We start from the raw sequence: 20,634 nt of genomic DNA on the forward strand, positions 1-20,634 counted from the left end.
GCTCAGAAAGACTGTCGACCGCTATATCCTCGACATCCAATTCAACAAGGAAGCACTTGGAATTACAGCACAACGCGTCGCGAAAAAAAAAGCCAACAGGTAACGAGACAGCCAGCTCTTCTACAGTTTGTAACCAGCCTTTATAATATATGTAATTATGTACATTTTATAGTTAGAGTTTGTAATCATAGGCGGAGTTTACATTTGTGGGACTGGGGGGAGAAGCATGTTGAAGACTGAAACGAAAGTCAAAAGTTTGGACACACATTTTGCGTTTTATATATTTTTACTACTATTATATATTCTCACTGAAGACATCAAAACTATGAATGAACATGTGGAATGGCAAAAAAAAGTGAAATAACTGAAAACAGGTTTTGTTTTCTACATTCTTCAAAGTATCCACCTTTGAGGTGTCTCCAAACTTTTGGCCAATACCGTATATATATATATATATATATATATATATATATATATACATATATATATATATATATATATATATATATATATTTCCACATCTTGACACTGTTCGAGTTCAATAAACTGTTCAAGTTGTTGTTGGCAGCGTTTGAAAGCTTAGTTCCACATCTTGACACTGTTCGAGTTCAATCAACTGTTCAAGTTGTTGTTGGCAGCGTTTGAAAGCTTAGGTTTAAAGAAATTCTAAATATCCATCTTGCCTCCTCTGGTGTAGTTTTGGCTAGGTAAAGCAAAGGATAGTCTCCAAGGTGCAAGTCACGTGACCTGTTCGAAAAATGATTTTGACCCATTATGAAAACTTTACGTTGTAGGATTTTTTTTCATTTCATTAATTTTTGTTGTTTGTTTTATTGCTTTACAACTTTTAGAAACAACATTTTAACAGCTAGGATCTTTATTTCAAAGGGGAAGTTCAGAATTTTTTACATTAGGCTTTATCTTGGAGTCAGCGGGGGTTTAATTAGTCGTTGGAGTTAATTTCAACAAATTTTGTGCAGTTTATCAGTTAGTTGTTAGTTTTAGGGCTCCGGAATGGCTAAGCAAGGGCGAGTCAATGGTGGTCGACTAATTAAACCCCCGCTAACTCAAAGATTAAGCCTTATGTGAAAAACAATTAAACGCGATTACATTTTTCTGTTATTTTTATGTTGAGGCAGCAAAAGGGGAAAAAAATGGTAAAAAGTAACTGATAAGTTACTTTTAAAGTAACTTAGTTACTTTGATAAAAGTAATCAGTAAAGTAACTAGATTACTTTTTTGAGGTGTAATCAGTAATCAGTAATTAAATTACTTTTTTAAGTAATCCGTGACAACACTGTAAACATGGAACCCACCAAATAAAGATTAGACTCTCTTCTTTCAGCAGAAAAAAGTGTGTTCATATCTTTTTCCATTCTTTAGAAATCAGCATTAGAAAATAGTTAATTTTCCAATTTCTGATGAAAAACTGAGAAATTGAGCTTTTTGTGAAAGCATACATTTCAAACGTAACTTTGACTTTAACACAGCTATTTTTGGCTTTGTGACATCCCAACCATCTGAATAATGTTTTCGTTCTATAAAATAACAAACAGCAAAACAAATAGAGCTTTTGATCGCAAAGTAACAATTTATTTATACATAACTAAACTATTGAACTGTTGAACTTTTTGCGCAGATAACAACGGGGAAGGCGCTCGGCTGCTCCCGTGGCTAATCTGATGAGTCCGGATCAAAATCGGTTTCACTTTTTTATCATCTTCCTCGTTGTTTTCAACCTCGGGCTAAGGAGTAACACAACGTGAGCTCTGCAGAACGCATGTGGAACCTGACAGTGTTGTGGACGTCACCGTCTGTCTCATCAAGATAGATATTTTTTTAATCCTTCTTTGACGATGGTTTCGTTTTCTTTTCAAAACACTCATCCAGTGTCGTTTGCCTTTTTTTCCGATCGTTCTCCACATTTTTCTCAAATTCTCACGCGTCTTCACAAGATCCCTCCAACGTCTGTTTCCTGACTATTTTTCTTCGCTTCCTTTCTTGGCCCGAGATGAGTTCTTACCAAATGCGCTACTGACCTCCAGTGGCCAGTTTTATTGCTTTAAAATGGGCTTTGAGCTTTGTGCATTGTATCTTAGATACAACGGAACCTATAGATGCCGATGCAGATCGACTCACAGCTTTGAAAAGTAAGGGTTATATTACGTTAGAAACTCGTTCGGTACGCCTCCATTCTGAACCGAACACCACGTACCAAAACAGTTCAATACAAATACATGTACCGTTACACCCTTGATATATACTGTATATATATATATATATATATATATTAAATATATTATGGCTGTCAAATGAATAAAATTTTTAATCGAGTTAATTACAGCTTAAAAATTAATTAATCGTAATTAATCGCAATTAATCGCAATTCAAACGATCTATAAAATATGCCATATTTTTCTGTAAATTTTTATTGGAATGGAAAGATAAGACACAAGATGGATATATACATTCAACATACGGTACATAAGTACTGTATTTGTTTATCATAACAATAAATCAACAAGATGGCATTAACATTATTAACATTCTGTTAAAGCGATCCATGGGTAGAAAGACTTGTATTTCTTAAAAGATAAATGTTAGTACAAGTTATAGAAATTACATATTAAAAACCTCTTAATGTTTTCGTTTTAATAAAAAATTTCAATCAAAAAATAAACTAGTAGCCCGCCATTGTTGATGTCAATAATTACACAATGGTTCATGGCTCATGGGTGCTGAAGCCTATAAAATCAGTCGCACCCAAGCGCCAGCAGAGGGCGACAACACTCCAAAAAACACAATTAACAAGTGGACATTTCACTCGGCTGTCATTTAAATCTGTTTGAGCGGGGCATGTGCGTTAATTGCGTCAAATATTTTAACGTGATGAATTTAAAAAATTAATTACTGCCCATTAACACAATAATTTTGACAGCTCTAATATATAAATATACAGTACGTAAATATATATATATATATATATATATATATATAAATGTGGGACTTCCGGATACAGACTTATAAGATGGTCGCGTGCAACCAACTGAACGTCATGATCATGGATAAGCAGCAGAGAACAGCCGTTGTGATCGATGTAGCCATCCCCAACAATGGCAACATCAGGAAAAAGGAATACGAGCAACTACAGAAATCCCAAGGGCTCAAGGAAGAGCTGGAAAGAGCCTGGAAGGTGAAAGCAACAGTGTTGCCCATGGTCATAGGAGCACTGGGGCCCATGTCCCCCACACTAAAGAAGTGGCTCTAGCAGAAACCTGGAGAAACATCAGACATCTTCATCCAGAAGAGCGCAGTCCTCGGAACAGCAAAGATACTGCGCAGGACCCTCAAGCTTCCAGGCCTCTGGAAGAGGATTTGAGCTTGGGATGAACAGCCACACACCCTATCAGGGGAGATGGGAGGTGGGTGTGGCAAAGGAATCTTTTATCTCCCCTACAAGCCCTCTTATTCTTTTCTGAGGGTAACCAGGGCTTCATTTCTTCTTCATGGAAGCATGTGTGGATATATGTATAAATATTTATTTTGTATATCTATGTATATACGTATACACTGAAATATCTGCAGATTAACTTTCTGAAGAAAATCCTATATTGTGTTTATCTCTGCTTGAAAAACCCTATTGATCATACAAAGAGCATTCATGCAACTCTATCAATAAAAACAAATTAAAGGATCTAATAAAATTGACCTTTCTCAGACTCTGCATTTGTTCATTTGATTTTCCCATCCCACAATGTCTAAAAAGACCTTTATTTTAAAAATGATTCAGTCGATTGTTCTTCTAAGAACTGCTCGTTAGCCCATGCAATGGGAGTTGCAATCTCAGGTAATTTACATGATGTGCCATTTCTCTCCAAATAAAATGTTTGACAATTTACTTTTATCTTACACATACACACACTAAGTGATGAATATGTTATATACTTCATCTTCACTACATCGTACTAATTGAGAGCTATGTTATCCAACATCAGTATTGGTTAACCAACATCAAGGAAGGGATTTCTTTTAAAGACTAGTAAAATTACACATGTGTATTGCTTAGTGAAAGAACAAAAAACTTAACATGTTTCATGGGAAGAGATGTTTGACAGATATAAATATGTGTGGGAGTGCAAAGCTAAGGCTAATGCATATAATGACCTTTTCCAAAGACACCAATTTTCTGCATTTACAATACCCATTCTGCACCTAAAGGCAAAATTATGGCATTAAAGAAAGAAATGCTCCCATTTTTTAAAACTATTTTACCACTTATGTATCTTGTAAGAGGCAAATTACTCAAATCCATTGTAGAGGAAATGGATGAGGGAAGTAGAAAAAAGGGGAAAAAATCAGAGCAACTATTCCTGGAAACCTTGTTAGTCTGGATGAGTCGGCATGAACGACACAGATTCTGGAATGATACATTCTGAGAAAAAAGAAATGGGACCTTGTCCTGATTCCTACCTTGAAATAAAAAAGTCAACAAACTATCATCTTGAATTGAAAGACTGAACTAAGTTTGACTTTCAATCACAGATAGAAAGCTAAAGCGCATATATAACAAAGGGATCCAGTATGTAACATAAAACTAAATGTGTCAAAGGATCAAAATGTCAAAAGGCTGAATTGTTGAAGCAAGGTTCAACTAAAAGAGATTTTGGGTCTCCTATCAAATTTCTTTAAGAGCATGACAAAGATTGAAGACCACTTGATAATTCACCCGTTAGTGTTGCTGTACAATGTACAATGGGATAATTAAGGTCTACACAATCGTTATGAAAATTAGATTTAAACATTTTCAGCCATTTGAAACACAAATGACTGTAAGAATATCAGGACACTTTTCTTTAATTTCATCAACAGGTAAGGACGTAGTAAGGCGTGGTAGGGCCTGGAGAGTTTGAGATCGATATCGTAAATCTAGGTGATGCGCTGTTAAATTTTTAATTGAACATAACATCGTGCTGATGCAAACGGACTAGTTTGAAATCTTTGACCAGTCCCTCAAACAGCGTCAAATGCTGATGGCATTCCAGCAGTTTATTTCGCTCCAATTGAGGTAAAGTGTAACACTGAGCATATATTCCACATACTGTGCATTGAAATACAAAATATGTATCATTTTTTTAACGTGTCGCTAGCTTAATGCAAATAATTCATGGAAAAAAGCCGCCAGCAGTAACCAAAATTAGCATCACGCCGCCTCCTTAAACAATGAATATTTACACACATAGGAATCAGGAACATTCATCGACAAGAACTATAATAACACTCATGTATGTGTATATGGCGGAAAACACAGACAAGACTGAAAAAGCAGTTTCTGCTCTTGCACTCCTCTTTAAAAGAAACTGCTGTATTTTAAGCCAAAACAACTGTTGTGTTTGATAGAATAATATGTCTATATGCTGCCATAGCAGATTCATGGCGCATCAAGCCCCCAAACTATTTTTAATTTGCCCGTTTTACCCTGGAAACCGCCGTTTAACGACGTCACGCAACTGTTTTTGTTTCAACCCAGTCATGAAAACAAGGTAAGTAATTATATTTATTGTTCAAAATGTCTGTAATTATTAGCTTAGAATCATTAATTGATGTCTAATATTTTGATTAAAAAAAAAAAAAATAAATAAATAAAAAAGACTGAAAATTATTCACTCGCATATTTTAAACTTTTAAACAAATTACGTCACAATGAAAAAAATGGCGTCTGTAAAAAAGTTAAGGATAGCTACCTCATAACTATTGCTAAATTGTATTTGTTTGTTACTGTCACATTTTCCCCAATATGTTAGATGATAAATAATCGATCCAACAAAGAAAATTTGAAAAAAAAAAAAAAAAAAACGTTTAAAAGGGTAAATTTATGAAAAAGAAAATCTTGACCACTCCTTGATGTCTGGGATTTCTGCATTGTGACCCTTGTTATATTACCATGTTTCACCCATAAAACCCCCCAAAAATCCAGCTGTGGCCATTCACAGCTGTGTCTTGACTCTCAGTGATACATTCGACATGGAGTTTTTGGATCGAAACAAGTTAAGTATGCGATAATATCTCGTAAAGGTCATGGCGTCTGTAATTCTGCTCTCGCGTGCTCTCACACCAGATCGGGTTTTGCTGTTTAAAAAACATTTTTTTTTTTTTTTTTTTACAAAAATGCCTTCCTGTCCAAAATTTTTTTCCCCCGGAAAATTGAGATTTTAAACTTTCCAATGATGTATCACACATGCATATCGGACAATTTTGAAATTTGGCCAAATTGGGGGTCTCAGAGTGGAACTTCAAGTCACCTGAGTGTGTTCCGCCATATGATCTTTGTGCGCTGCGAAATAAACCCTAAGTTTTATCAACCTTTGAATGTATATTTAAAAAAAAAAAAAAAGTTTTCAACAACCGCACTTCTTCCATAAGTCTGCCAAGTATTGCATTCCATTGGCCAAGATATGCACACACTCAAGGCAGTTAATTAACTATTGCTGAGAGAATATCAAATATTTTTCAAATTTTTTTATTTACTTCATTTTTTTCTTTTGTTATTATTGATTATATGTCACTATCAATCACTTGTTATAGAAGAAGATAATCGAGATCGGATATAGAAGAAGACATTAAAAACAACCACCAAAAAAAAAAAAAAAAAAAAAAACGTTCTTGATTCTTTCTTGGGCCAGATTACCAAGCCCTAATGTGAGGTTTATATTACACTTTTTATGTTTTTCTTTGAATACCTCTTTTTGATGCTGGTCCTTTTGAAATTCAGCTGTCAAGCAGTGAAATAAAAGCTTAAGCTTTTCATGCTGGGTATAAGAAATTACACTACTTTAAGTATTGAGTTTTTTACTTGGCAATTGCAAATTACAAATTGCTTGTCTTCAGGGACAGAGGCAGAACTTGGGGGGTGTGACCGAGCCCAGGGCGCTAAGGCTAGGTTCATTCTGCAGGTCTTAATGCACAATTACCGAGTTTTTGTGATATTTGGTTTTTTGGCGTGCTCGTTCTGACTGCCTTTGTCAATTGAGACCATTCAAGATTTACGCATGCGCACTAATACTCAGTCCGACATGCACTGAGCAAACTGACCCGCATGCGCAAAATCATCAAAACTAATGACTACACATTCTGGCTGTATGTCAATACTGAAATATTGCTCATTTGGTGCACAGTAAGAAACCGAGCATTATCAGGCTTATCCTTTTCTTCATTGTATTTTTTTTTTATGATTGTGATCAAGCCAGCCTGCAGCGTAGTTAAAGCTGAGTTCAAGCTAGGCGCTAATGCTAATGAACAGCTACATCGATGCCTTCTTGCGTGCTACTCTCGCTCTTTGCTGACGTAATTGCTGCATAAATTCCGCCGCCACATTATGGAAAAATGTGGCCCAGATCGGATTCAAACCAAATAGGAAAGTGACGTAGATCGGATTTGAAATGGTCCACTTCCATAAGCGGATTCTAATAGGGTCAGGCCCCTCTAAAAATGAATCAAATGAACAAAAACACATTTTTATAATGGGTCAAACTTATTTTTCCAGCACCTTAGACAGTTATTTGCTTTGGATATAATTTAAAAAAAAAAAATAAATAAATAAATAAAAAAATACAGTATATATATTAGAGAAAAAAAATTAAAAATGATTATTTTCTTTGATTGAAAATATATTTCTTTTTGATTGAAGCAACTTTTTGGGGGGACTGAATGATTTAGACACAAATGTCCTAATCATAATATGGCCCAAACACAAAAAGGATTGCTTCAATAAAAGAAAACTTTTTCAATGAAAAATTAAGTGTTCAAATGCAAATTTTTCATTCTCAAATATTTTTTCGTATTCAAAAACTTTTTTCTATGATTGTACAGTTTCTTTTTTTTTGATTGAAGTGATTTTTCTTTTAGAAAATACATATTTTTTAAGCAACTTATTTTTTGATTGAATAATAAAGAGAAAAATGTCCTTGCCAAAATGTGGCCCAAACACAAATCAACATTACTTCAATCAAAAAGTTGCTTCAATCAAAACAAAACTTGACTTCAATCAAAAAACAAAAAAAAAAAACAAAAAAAAAAAAATTAATCAAATAGCTTTCACATGCATTTTTTTTTTTAGTTTTAATTTTATTTTTGCATTCAAACAACTTTTTTTTGATTGCAACTTTTTTTTTTGGTTGAAAATATATATTTTGATTGAAGTAACTTTTTTTTATTTTTTTAAACTGATGCTACTTTTTTTTTATTGACTAATAAAAACCCAAATCTACCTCCATATGGCTCCGCCAAGGGGATACAATTTTTGACTGGGGTAACTACACTGGCACGACACCAGCGGGCATACCAAATTCAATGGATGACGATCTTGGCGAAAAGTATTGTCTAAGCAGCCTGATTTCGAATTCCCCTCAAGAATGATGGGAAACAAAAAACGCTCATTGTCAACTTAATATTTTAAATATTCTTGTAACTTAGTTTTATTGCTGACACTGCGTTTTGGGGTCATCAATATATTGCCCCCCCCCCCCGCGCCAAAAGTCAAACTCCTATGTCAACTTCTATGCGACTAATGTTCAGACCGTCAAGTTAATGTGTCATTTGAGTCGAAGAAACCAGAAAAAAACTGATTCGTGCATTAAGACATGTAGTCTGAACCTAGCCTAAAAGGCCCGGTTAGCGGACTTAAAGTGGGCGTGGTTGGGTAAGGGTCAAATATCTCCCCGCCCCCATTATTCACAGTATTTATAAGCAGTTAATACTGAAACTGCCAAGTCCACGAAGCCCCGCATTTCAAGTGTTGTCTTATTTACATTCCAGTCATACCTTTTTCAAGGTTCTGATGAAATGTCACCAAAATGAGAAGCATGTTGTTTTGACTTTGACCCATTTACCCCCAGGTTTCGTGTTGTGATATTGAGAGCACAATGATAATAGGCTATTCAAAATAATGAGGTAACATACACCATGCTGAGTTTCTGTGTGCCCCCTAACTGGAAAACCTTCAGTTTTGTTCTTCAAAAGTGATGGCATGATCAAAGTCATTCTTGATATCATTACTGTTCAATTTAACTCTACGCGAGCGCAGTCATGCGCAGCAGTCTGGCAAAGGGAAACGACACAATCACATTCTTCTTTCACTTTTCCTTTTGGTTGTGGAATCACAATAGATTCAAAATTCCTCAAAACAATTGCGTGCAATTGTTTTCAGGCAATTTTCCATCTCACTGGCCGTAGCCAGGAAAACAGAATGTTTCAAACTCCAGTCAAATGTGAGTGAGATCTTTTGACATAATCAAACTACTTTCCGTCAGTTTTGGCTCATCTGTTCAGCTGGAGGACACCACGATTGACATAAAATGTACACATGCTGAATTGCATCTCCACATATTGCATACATTTTTTTTTTACAATGTCAGGAAAGCTCAGAAATTCACAAAAGAAAAGAGCATCTTTACACTCTGGGCCAGTGAGTTTGAAAGATGGTTTTAATGTTCTAATGAATACCATTTTAAAGTCATGTGAAAAAATTAGGACACCCCATTAAATTTTCATTTCTTGATTAAGAAATGTTCACATATCAATGTCTGATCTTGTTTTTCTTTATCTCTAGAAAAGAAAGTGATTTAATAGCAGGTAAGCAGCAAAAATTAACATTATTCTACTCACTAAACCAAATTCATCAACAAAAATGCATATTCTAACTGAGGAAAAAGTTACGACACCCTCCCACCTAATAGCTAGTGTTACCCCCTTTGGCTGAAATAACTTCAGTGAGATGCTTTTTGTAGCCATCTACCAGTCTTTGACATCAGTCTGAAGAAAGCTTGCCCCACTCCTCAACGCAGAATACTTTCAGCTGTGAGATGTTTGAGGGGTTTCTTGCATGTAAAGCCTTTTTCAAGTCACCCCACAGCATCTCAATGGGATTAAGATCTGGGCTTTGACTCGGCCATTCCAGGACTCTTCATTTCTTTCCAGACAGTCCTTGGTGGATTTACTAGTATGTTTTGGGTCATTGTAATGTTGCAGGGTCCAGTTTCGCTTCATTTTTTTCATAAATTATCTCACACGTTCCTCAAGCACCCTCTGATACACGATAGAATTCATGGTAGATTCTATGATGGTGAGCTGGCCAGGTCCTGCTGCAGCAACCATTACACTTCCACCTCAATGCTTCACAGTCGGTATGAGGTTCTTTTCCTAGAATGCTGTATTGGGTTTTAGGCCAAACATGTCCCCCGTTCTGGTGTCCAAATAATTAAATTTTAGATCTGTCCAAAGAACATTATTCCAGAAGTCCTGGTCTTTGTCCACGTTCACTCTGGCAATCTTCAGTCTGGCCTTCATGTTCTTCTTGGAGAGAAAAAGTTTCCTCCTTGCACACCTCCCATGAAGGTTAAACTTGTGAAGTATCTTTCTGATTGTAGAGGCATGCACTTTCACATCAACAGTAGCAAGACCCTGCTGTAGGTCCCGTGATGACATTTTAGGGTTTTAGGAGCTTTCTTTTAGCTTCTTGCGGTCTGCTCTCGGGGCGAACTTGCTTGGAAGGCCAGACCTGGGCATGTTAGCAGTTGTTTTGAATGTCCTCCACTTGTAGACTATTTTCCGGACAGTGGAATGGCTGATTTTGCATTGTTTCGAGATCTCTTGACATCCCTTACCAGACTCATAATAAGGGTCTACAATCTTCTTTCTGAAGGCTTCAGACAGCTCCTTTGATCTCACCATGGTGTTTTCACTCACTTCAACAGTCAGTCACTGTTGAAAATAGTCTGCGTTGAGCAGTGGGGCAAACTTTCTTCAGACCGATGTCAAAGACTGGTAGATGGCTACAAAAAGCGTCTCACTGAAGTTATTTCAGGCAACAGGGGTAACACTAGCTATTAGGTGGTAGGGTGTCCTAACTTTTTCCTCAATTACAATATGCATTTTTGTTGATGAATTTGGTTTAATGAGTAAAACAATGTTAATTTTTTTGTTTACCTGCAATTAAATCACATTCTTTTCCAGAGATTAAGAAAAACAAGATCGGACATTGATATGTAAACATTTCTTAATAAAGAACTGAATATTTAATGGGGTGTCCGAATTTTTTCACATGCCTGTATATTAGGAAAAACACTGTGATGATATAATTTGTATTTTGCAATCAAAATACTGCTTGACTGTGCAATTGAAACTGTCAGTATAACATGATAACGTATCAGACAGTAGCTGACCTACAATAAACTCTTGCAGGGAATCAAACTTCTATTGAATTCCATCACCTAAAATTAGTTTCTACTGTGTCATCTGTAAAATGTTATGGTTACAAATCTGTAATTATGTTCTGTTAGTGAGTGAACGAACTGTTTGCACAACACAAGAGAGATGTATAAAAAATCACCAGGTTTAGGTTGTTCTTAGTCACATCATTGACTGAGCTAGACATAGCATGAAATGCCCACTTGTTCTTCCTTTGGATGTCGAGTTGCAGAGGGAGTTGAGGATTGAGCTTACATGGTGATTTAATTTGTTAGTGGGTGTTAAAGCATTGGGGATTCATTCAAAGTGTAATGTTTCTCCCATGGTGCCTTGCTCCATTAAAATCATCTATCTAGCCTTCCAACCATATATCATCTATACCAATTATCCTGTGCAGGATTGCATGAGCTTGAGTCTCTCCCAGCTGACATAGGGAAAAGAGTGGGCCGCTACACCATGGATGTATCACAGTCCATCACAGGGACAATTACGTGCACTCAGTTTTGCTTTTAAAGATATTGTAGACGTAGAAAAATAACAGGTTTGATCGAGAAAACTGTACTTTAGGCTAAAAACCTCCCACCTGACGCATCATGAAAATTGCTTTTCATATCCATCTTGAAAAAAGCGGACATTGACTGATTGGAAAATGGAACACTCATATGTAGGGTAAATGCCTTCCATACTGAAACAGCCTTGCTCAGTTATAGATTATTTAAATTTTTAAGACCATCATAGCAGAGATCATGACAAACACACTACTCACTAATTTTAACAACTTGCATGGGAAAACCCAGTACAGTGGTACCTCTACTTATGAACGTCTCTACAAACGGAATTTTCATGTTACGACACGCTTCAACGGGAAAATCTTGTCCCTTGTTACAAAAGAAATTTCAGGCAAAAATACAGTACAGTACTGTAAAAGATACGTATGTCCTTCCTGCTTTCTGCTTTTAAATTTCACGCCATAAGATTCTGCTTCCTTATTTGTCATAATCTTTCTCAACATGCGTCAGTAGCGCTTTTCTGCTCTCCTATTGGCCTATTGTTGATGAAGTTTCAGTTTGGGTGTCGCAGTATGATAACGTACACACACGCAACAGTGTTGTTAGTATGGGCGGCTCGACGTCTTGGCCACAAGTCTCCTCGCATTTTTGTCCCACGAAGAGTTTTTTGATGAGATGGAGAGATTTCTTCTCCTCTGCATTAAGGAAAAGGAAATCGCCAAGACGGTAGTCAGCCAAAAAGCCAACGCCATTTTAGATGTCGTGAATGAAAAGAATATCGCCTCACTCGAAAGCTAAGATATACAGTATAATGATTTCCTTTTTTTCTTTGCATTATGTTCTATTATCTACTTCTTTACGGGTATTAATGTTTAGTTTAGGTATATGGGATGATTGAAATGTGTTTGGCTGTTGTTTTATTGCGGTTTTACCCCGATTATGAAATTCAATATGGTGTTTCAGTAGTGTTGGAACAGACTAGGGCATTTACATGGAATATTCATCTCTACTGACGTAACTTTCAGGTTACGAAACTACCTTTAGAACCAATTAATTTTGTAAGTAGAGGTACCACAATTGAAATTATAGTACTTTGAGGAAAAATGCACAATAAATCAGAAAAAAACATAAGTTGCATTGAGCAGTATATAAGTCACATGGGTAGGAATTGTATTTTATCAGAGACCAAGTAAAAACATCATTTATTATAGTCATACCACAAAATGGAGAACAGCAGGCTAACAGTCATCTGTTAATGTAACATTAAGAGTTATTCTGATAACTATATCAAGAGCTAACTCCAAATCACTACTAAATCCATTAGTCTTCATCTTCAGTATCACTTCCGCCAACTCTATTTTTGCTGTCAGCAGCTGTGTTTCCATTAGATTTTCACTAAATAGAAGCGATACTTTCAAAAGTTTGGCAAAATATTCTGACCAAGTCGTGTTGCCGTTGAAGAGTATTTTTCAAAAAAGGCTTATAATTCTCGTGAAGTCTCATCATGCGAGATGGCGAAATTTTCGGTCTCCTCTTCCCGCCATAGATATGATATAATGATATGATAAGGCGATTTTTAGTTGAACTGATAACATGACATGTCATTTGCCGTATAAATTCGAGAAAAAAAAAAATTCCATTGCATCTCTATTGCGCTCTTGCAATGTACTTTAACTTTGGAAAAAACAAAACAAAAAAATAAACGATATATGCTATGATGAATGACTAGAGTTCTCATCAGCACAGTTATCCTGCTTATTATTTCTGCAACAAGGAAGGAAATTCATTTACTTCTTGTCGCTTCCACCAATATGTATGAATAATATATTCTGATGCCGAAAGAGATGTAGCATGAAACAACATTGTTTAGAACATTCTCGCAACCCTTACTTTTTTAGGTAAATTATGTAAAGACCTGCAAAATATCTAGGTTTGCACATACTCACATTTTTAACAAGGTATCAATCTTCTCTATATTGGTTGCAGTTATCCAAGCAAATGTTTCAATTTAAGTAATCAATGTGGAAATAGTGCATTGGCAAAGGTTGCGTGTTGTATAGAGCAGTGCTACCCAGTAAGGAAAGTAGCTATTGACTGTCCTGAAAGTCGCTAGATGACGCCAGCACCTAATTTCCATAATTGGCAATTTGCATGTTATTGAAATGGTTGCTGTAGGAGGGAGGAATAATGCTGTGGGAGAGTGAAAAAAAAAAAAAAATACACCCTAAATATGTTTAGAACTACGAATGAACCCTAACACTAACTTTTATTTTACATTGCTAAACTAAATGGACCAGAAATACAATAACAGTACAATAGAAAAAAAATTATAGTAACTTTTCGCTAGATTTGTCGCTAGTCGCTTTTGACAAAAAAAGTCACCAAGAGGCTTTGGAAAATCGCCAGATTTAGCGAGCAAGTCGCCTAGTTGGTAACACTAGTATTAAGCTTTCATTTTTAAATGGTAATTAGCAATTAATTAATCACAATTCCGTACATAATACATAATAGTTACGCACTGGTCCGGGGCGGACCATGCAGACCGTACACACTAAAAATCTGAAATTTAACAGTCAACTTGTGATGTCACAACAGCGCGCACTCTGAAGGCGGGCATCCGCTTCGACACTAAACAGGAGAACACACAGGATTCAGGACACGTCATCTCTGCATACGGAATTTTTTATGGTAAATGCTTTATTCAAAGTCATAATTGCGGTTTTAATTCACTTCTTGACTGCTAAACAAGTTATTTAACCGTGCGTCAATAAAATGGCCGGTGTATTTAAGTGAGCTGCCATTTCTGCAAGTTAAGTAATTCAAAATTTGTTGCATAACATATTATGAAGGGAGAGAGCATTTACTCTGTTTTGCTGTAAATGTTTTAATATTTGAATATTATTATTCAAACTGAGCCCCTCCTCCTTGTGTTTGAGTTTTTGTGTCACTCCCTTGATTGCACAGATGGGTGAGCCTGGGACTAGATGCCGCTGATCATCGTCAGCAGCTCACTCAAAACCGGTCCTTGGCCTCACATCATCGCTAGATCAACAACTCACCGACATGACTTTCAGCTAACAAAGAATCTTGTAATCCCGATACTGAGCTCATTTTTGTTTTTTTTCTCCCCTAGATCCTGTACTGCTTGTCTGCCAGAATGCCTGCCTGCCCGTTCACCTGTTCTATCACCAAACTGCCCACCGGATTCTTTGGACACTATCTGCCACTTCTTCTCATCCTCAATGAACTCTTGTTACCACTACCAGTTTGCCTGTCTCTGCGCATAGGTTTCCTCGTTACCCCAGAACCTTAAAAGAACCTTTATTGTTAGGTTTTGTGTTGGTTTTCCCCTAGTGTGACTTGTCCCTGTGATTGCCCATTGATTTCACCTGTTGTGTCTGCTCCTAGTGTATCCTCCAATCTGCATCCTCATGTGTTGCCCAGCTGTTCCTCGTTCTCGTTATCCCTTGTCTGCGTGTGTGTATATAAGCTCCCATTTTCTTTTCACTCCTTGTTGCGTCATTGTCTATGTCAAAGTCGATGTCTATCCAAGCCCTCGTGTTCCAAGTAAGTTTTTGAAAACCAGTCTTTTGTTAGTGACAATTTTGTTTGCCTCTGTGCTTTCTTGGGATCACCACAGCCTTTGTTTTGTACTTTGTTTTTTTTTTGGCTTTAATTAAATCATTTTTGCACCATTCATCTGCCTCGCCTCCCTTTCTCTGCATTTGGGTCCACCTGCCTGCCCCCGTTTCCCTGACACTTTATGCTATAGTTATCTGAATAACTCTTAATTGCTATGGCCACGTTCGCGTTCTGCCTTTGGCAATGTGTGTTCAATTGTATTATTGACTTTTTTATACTAATATGCATGCTTTTATTTTGTGGTGCTTTCACGCCCACATAGGGGCGCACTCGCACTTGTTTATGTGAAGAAGAGCACTCAAACGCCAGAAGACTGACAGCTATGCAGCTCTGAGTGAGTGGGCGAGTTGGCGAGAGAGAAACACGGCTGCAAACCTACGTTCATTGTTTATTCTTGTAAAATATATTTACAGAGGCAACGCCTGTGTGTATCATCTTTTCTGTTGTTGTTGTGTGTTTTCCACCCGCGATCGGACACTTGGATCCAGTTGTGTGGTTGTTTGAACGATGAGCTAATGCTAGCGAACGCATGCTAACCGTTTGTGTCATTGCTGTAATAGCACCTAATTATCATTTATTTACATTGATGCGAACCTGTTTGGTATCAAGGAAGAAACTGATTCAGCAAATTATACGGACGTCCAGCATCGTCATTTGGGAGTTTAGCTCGCTGTATAGCCAGGACCGAGCCATAGCGTCCTGGTGAGGACAGTATATTCGCATTTCGTTGTTCATGCATCATGTAACTTTATACTGTACACCTATTCAGCATGTTGTTCTCTATTATATTTTATATTAAATTGCCTTTCAAGATGACATATCTGTTGTATGTGGTGGATTTTATCAAGTAAATTTCCCCCCAAAATGCGACTTATACTACAGTGCGACTTATATATGTTTTATTATTTTATGGCTGGTGCGACTTGAAGTCCGAAAAATACGGTAGTGTCTGCTACTTTGGGCCAGTTTTGGCCCAAAACTGGTTGCTGATCCGGCAAGTGACTCCCTACTGAGTTTGGGCCATTGTTCAAAAAGACACAGGGGCAGATCTGATTTAAGAAACTGGGCCGAAATTGCAGTACATCTGGCCCATGTCCGCTCCAGTTATATTTTGCTATCTGGGGAAGGGCCCCCCAAAAAGGGCGATTCATAGTCCGGAAAATATGGTGACAAGCTTTATTCAAATGACACATTGTGTTACCCTGCTTAAACTTTTATGATAATTAAACATTAATGATCAATCTTTATCAGAGAGATGCACCACTCAGTTTTGTACTGGGCCTCTACTCTGCCAAACCTCTGCAGCAAACCCACCCTTTCTCTGGAAATTGACACATTGACATTGCATCAGCGCTATCGATCTCCTCATAAAATTCTCACGACAGTCTTTTTGTCTAGTTGCTCATCCAGTTGCTGCATGCAAGTAAAAATAGAAACCCAAAAAGGAAGCCAGTGGAGGTTAATTTAACTTCACCATCTAATGCTCAAGATGAGAAAGGGAATTAAGGAGTTCCCATTTCTCTGTGAGGGCAGTACTTTCCAGTTCCTTCTCTGGCACTCCATCTTATGTGTTTTGTTCGAGTGAGTGTTGTTGAGCTTTAGTGGAAAATCTGCTCTCGTGCCAACACACTTGGGAAAGGCGATTTCTGTAATGCGCCAATGTAAGCCTCGCTGTACAAATGGGCGTAAGGGACTTTGTGTGGATATTTTTGTGTGTGTGTTAGAAATGCCAGCAGAAAAGCCGCATGTCTGTGTGGGTGACTGATAAGAGCCGGCCAATAAGGAGAGTTTAGAGCAAAAGCTGTATGCCTTCCATGAAAACTTTTCTTATTGGAAAATTGTCATCAACGGGCAACAATCAAAGCTAGGTTCACAAAAAAGTGGTTCCTTTTTTGAAAACAGGAAATCACGTCTAACCTACTTGCCCTGTATTTACTACCCAACATATTGTAATAGTTAAATTGTAGTTGGCCATAGACTGGGGCTCTAGGCCGATCCGTAGGGGGCCTATTTTCAAAAATTTAAAATTAAAATATAATCAAAACTAAAGTTGCACCAATACCGATACCAGTATCGGCAGGGGGCGCCGCTCCGGCCCGAATTGGTGGTATCGGTATCGACGAGTACCAACGTTTAAGGCGCCGATACCATCTACTGGCATCACTTGAACACAAATATACTGTCCTCCCCACGTGAGCTAACTTCCCATATCATTACATCTTTGTCTCAATATTACCAAATGAAATTTACACCATCGTCTTCAATTTACGAATGTAAAGTACAACGCATATCCGCGATGTTACATTCCTCTCCTATCATGTCATTCACAAACGACTAGAATGCAAAAGCTAAAGCTAGTTGAATTATCGCCGATGGGATGAGAAAACTTAAGACTGCGGGAGACTAAGCAAACTCATGGTTTCATGATGAACAATGAGTGGCAAATTAAGAGCGCCGTACTTCAAACTCGTCCTGTTTATGAAAGTTGATTGCCATATGCTGGTGTTGTGCAGTAATGAGCAGAAGTGACTTCTGTAGTCAGAAAACACTCAAGCGGCGCAGCGCGCACACTAGATATTATCAAATAGCAACCTAGATGTCCTGTGTTAGATCCCATGCCAACTCTCGCGCGCACACACTAGATATCATCAAATAGCAACCTAGATGTACTACATTAGATCCCATGCCATTAGCTGCGTGAGCCCAGAGCGACGCGTAGTCCATATACTACATTGATGAAATAGAAACCGCCATGACTGAATGGAAGTTAAGCAGGCCAAATCAATCCATACCAGTGACTATAGATAATGCTGCAAATACTGTTAATTCAGTACATGTTACAGATGGACTCGGACCACAAATAGGATGTTTTGCTTTTATGGTAAATATAGCTGCTAAGAGAGCTGCAGCAATCAACAGTGTGTCCCACTTTAAAAACAGTAAAGATTGTTCTCAGCACTTATATACAAAATTTCTTCAGATCAGTAAGAAGTAAGCACATAAATATTATGCACTAAAATGCTTGTTTATATGATGGCCCTGTTATTTTTGCTTGTTAGCAAATTTAAAAAAACAAAAAAACAAAACAAAAAAAACAGTGGTATTTTCTGCTTCAGAGCAATAAATGTATTGAATTGTATCGAAAATCGTACCGAACCGTGACTTAAATGTATCGTTGCATCCCTTATACGTACATATACATACATATACATACATATACATATGGTGGAAAACACAGACAAGACTGAAAAAGCAGTTTCTGCTCTTGCACTCCTCTTGCAGAGAAACTGTTGTGTTTGATAGAACAATATGTCTATATGCTGCCATAGCAGATTCATGGCTCATTAAGCCCCCGAACTATTTTTAATTTGCCCGTTTTACCCTGGAAACCCGCGTTTACAGACGTCGCGCAACAGTTTTTGTTTCAACCTACCCATAAAAAGAAGGTAAGTAATTATATTTATTATTCAAAATGTCTGTCATTTTTAGCTTAGAATCATTCATTGATGTCTAATATTTAATTTAAAAAAAGAAAACGACTTTAAAAAAATTATTCACTCGCATATTTTAAACTTTGAAACAAATTACGTCACAATGAAAAATTTGGTGTCTGTAAAAAAGTCACAGATATCTACCTCATAACTATCGCTTAATTGTATTTTTTTTTTGTTACTGTCGCATTTCCCCGATATATTAGATGATAAATTATCGATCCAAACAAAGAGAATTTGAAAAATAACATTTAAAAGGGTAACTATATGAAAAAGAAAATCTCAACCACTCCTTGCTGTCTGCGATTTCTGCATCGCTACCCTTGTTATATCACCATGTTTCACCCATAAAATCCCCCCAAAATCTGGCTGTGGCCATTCACAGCTGTGTCTTGACACTCAGTGAGACATGCTACATGGAGTTTTTGGATCGAAACAAGGTAAATTCGCGATAGTGTGTCGTTAAAATCGTGGCGTCTTTAATTCTGCTCTCGCGTGCTCTCGCCTCCAGTTATGGTTTTGCTGTTTAAAAAAATTTTTTTTCAAAAATGCCCTCCTGTTCAAAATTTTTCTTCCCCCAGAAAATTGAGATTTTAAGCTTTCCAATGATGCCAATGACACATGCATATCAGACAATCTTGAAATCTGGCCAAATTGGGGGTCTCAGAGCGGAACTTCAAGTCACCTGAGTGTTTTCCGCCATATATATATATGTATATGTGTGTATTTATTTATTTATTTTTTGCTAACAGTGTGGTATCGGAATGGTATCGGTATCGGCCGATACTGCACAGCCAGGTATCTGTATCGGTATCGGGCCCAAAAAATGGTATTGGTGCAACACTAATCAAAACCAAAGCCGCTAGCGACCTAAAAACCAAAACAGACACCTCCCTTAGGCATGTACGCATCTCCATGAGCAGCAACATAAAAAAATTCAAAGTCGTTCCCTAAAAAAAAATCCTGATTTTTTTTTTTTTTTATACAAGAAAACTTATAACTTAAAACATCCTCAAATTTTACGCTAAATGCACAAAAATCACCAAATCCAGAGATAATCACCTATATTTTCAGGATCAATAGCAATATTTAACATATATTATTTTTTGCCCAAAATATCAACTTAAATCTTTTTTAATATAGTGTTAATAAGTGTTCAACAGCTAATAAATCACTCAATTTTCACATTAGAAACTTAATACAAGAGGAAAGCATGCGGAATCATCTTAATTTTACTCAACAAGACCAAAATTTGCTTTTTTTTACATACAATCACAACTCATTAAGGTTGAATTCCGCTATGCTGAAAAGATCCAAAATCCAACATGGTGTCCGTCACAAAACAAAAAGCTTTTTCAGTTGAAATCTTCTTGTAAATAAATGCCTAAATTGTGGAATTTCTATAGAACGTAAAACAGTCTAGATTCATGGTTAAAAGCAAAAACGGGCAGTTATCGTTCATTTTACGTAAATATTTCAAGCAAAACTTACGGTGTTGTGTAATCCAACATGGTGGCCATCATGAAACAAAGAGCTCTGCAAGTTGAAATTTTTTGCAAATAAATGTTTAAGCCGTGGAATTGCTATAGATATGAATGTAACACAGTCTAGATTCTTGGTTAAAAGCAAAAATCGAGCAGTTATCATTCATTTTACGTGAATATTTTAAGCCAGTTACACAAATTTTATCCATCGATTTTTTTTTACAACGATTCAAAGTGCATGCGTGGTGCCATTTTGTATAATAATTA

General features: G+C 36.8%; 1 protein-coding gene across 2 annotated transcripts in view; it reads right to left on the reverse strand.

Annotated features, from left to right (window-relative positions):
- cdh4 (cadherin 4, type 1, R-cadherin (retinal)) overlaps positions 1–20,634 on the reverse strand; it is a 411,266-nt gene that overhangs the window by 134,698 nt on the left and 255,934 nt on the right. The window lies entirely within an intron of this gene.

Source organism: Corythoichthys intestinalis, chromosome 9 (genome assembly GCF_030265065.1).
Source record: "Corythoichthys intestinalis isolate RoL2023-P3 chromosome 9, ASM3026506v1, whole genome shotgun sequence".
In the NCBI taxonomy this organism is placed as follows: domain Eukaryota; kingdom Metazoa; phylum Chordata; class Actinopteri; order Syngnathiformes; family Syngnathidae; genus Corythoichthys; species Corythoichthys intestinalis.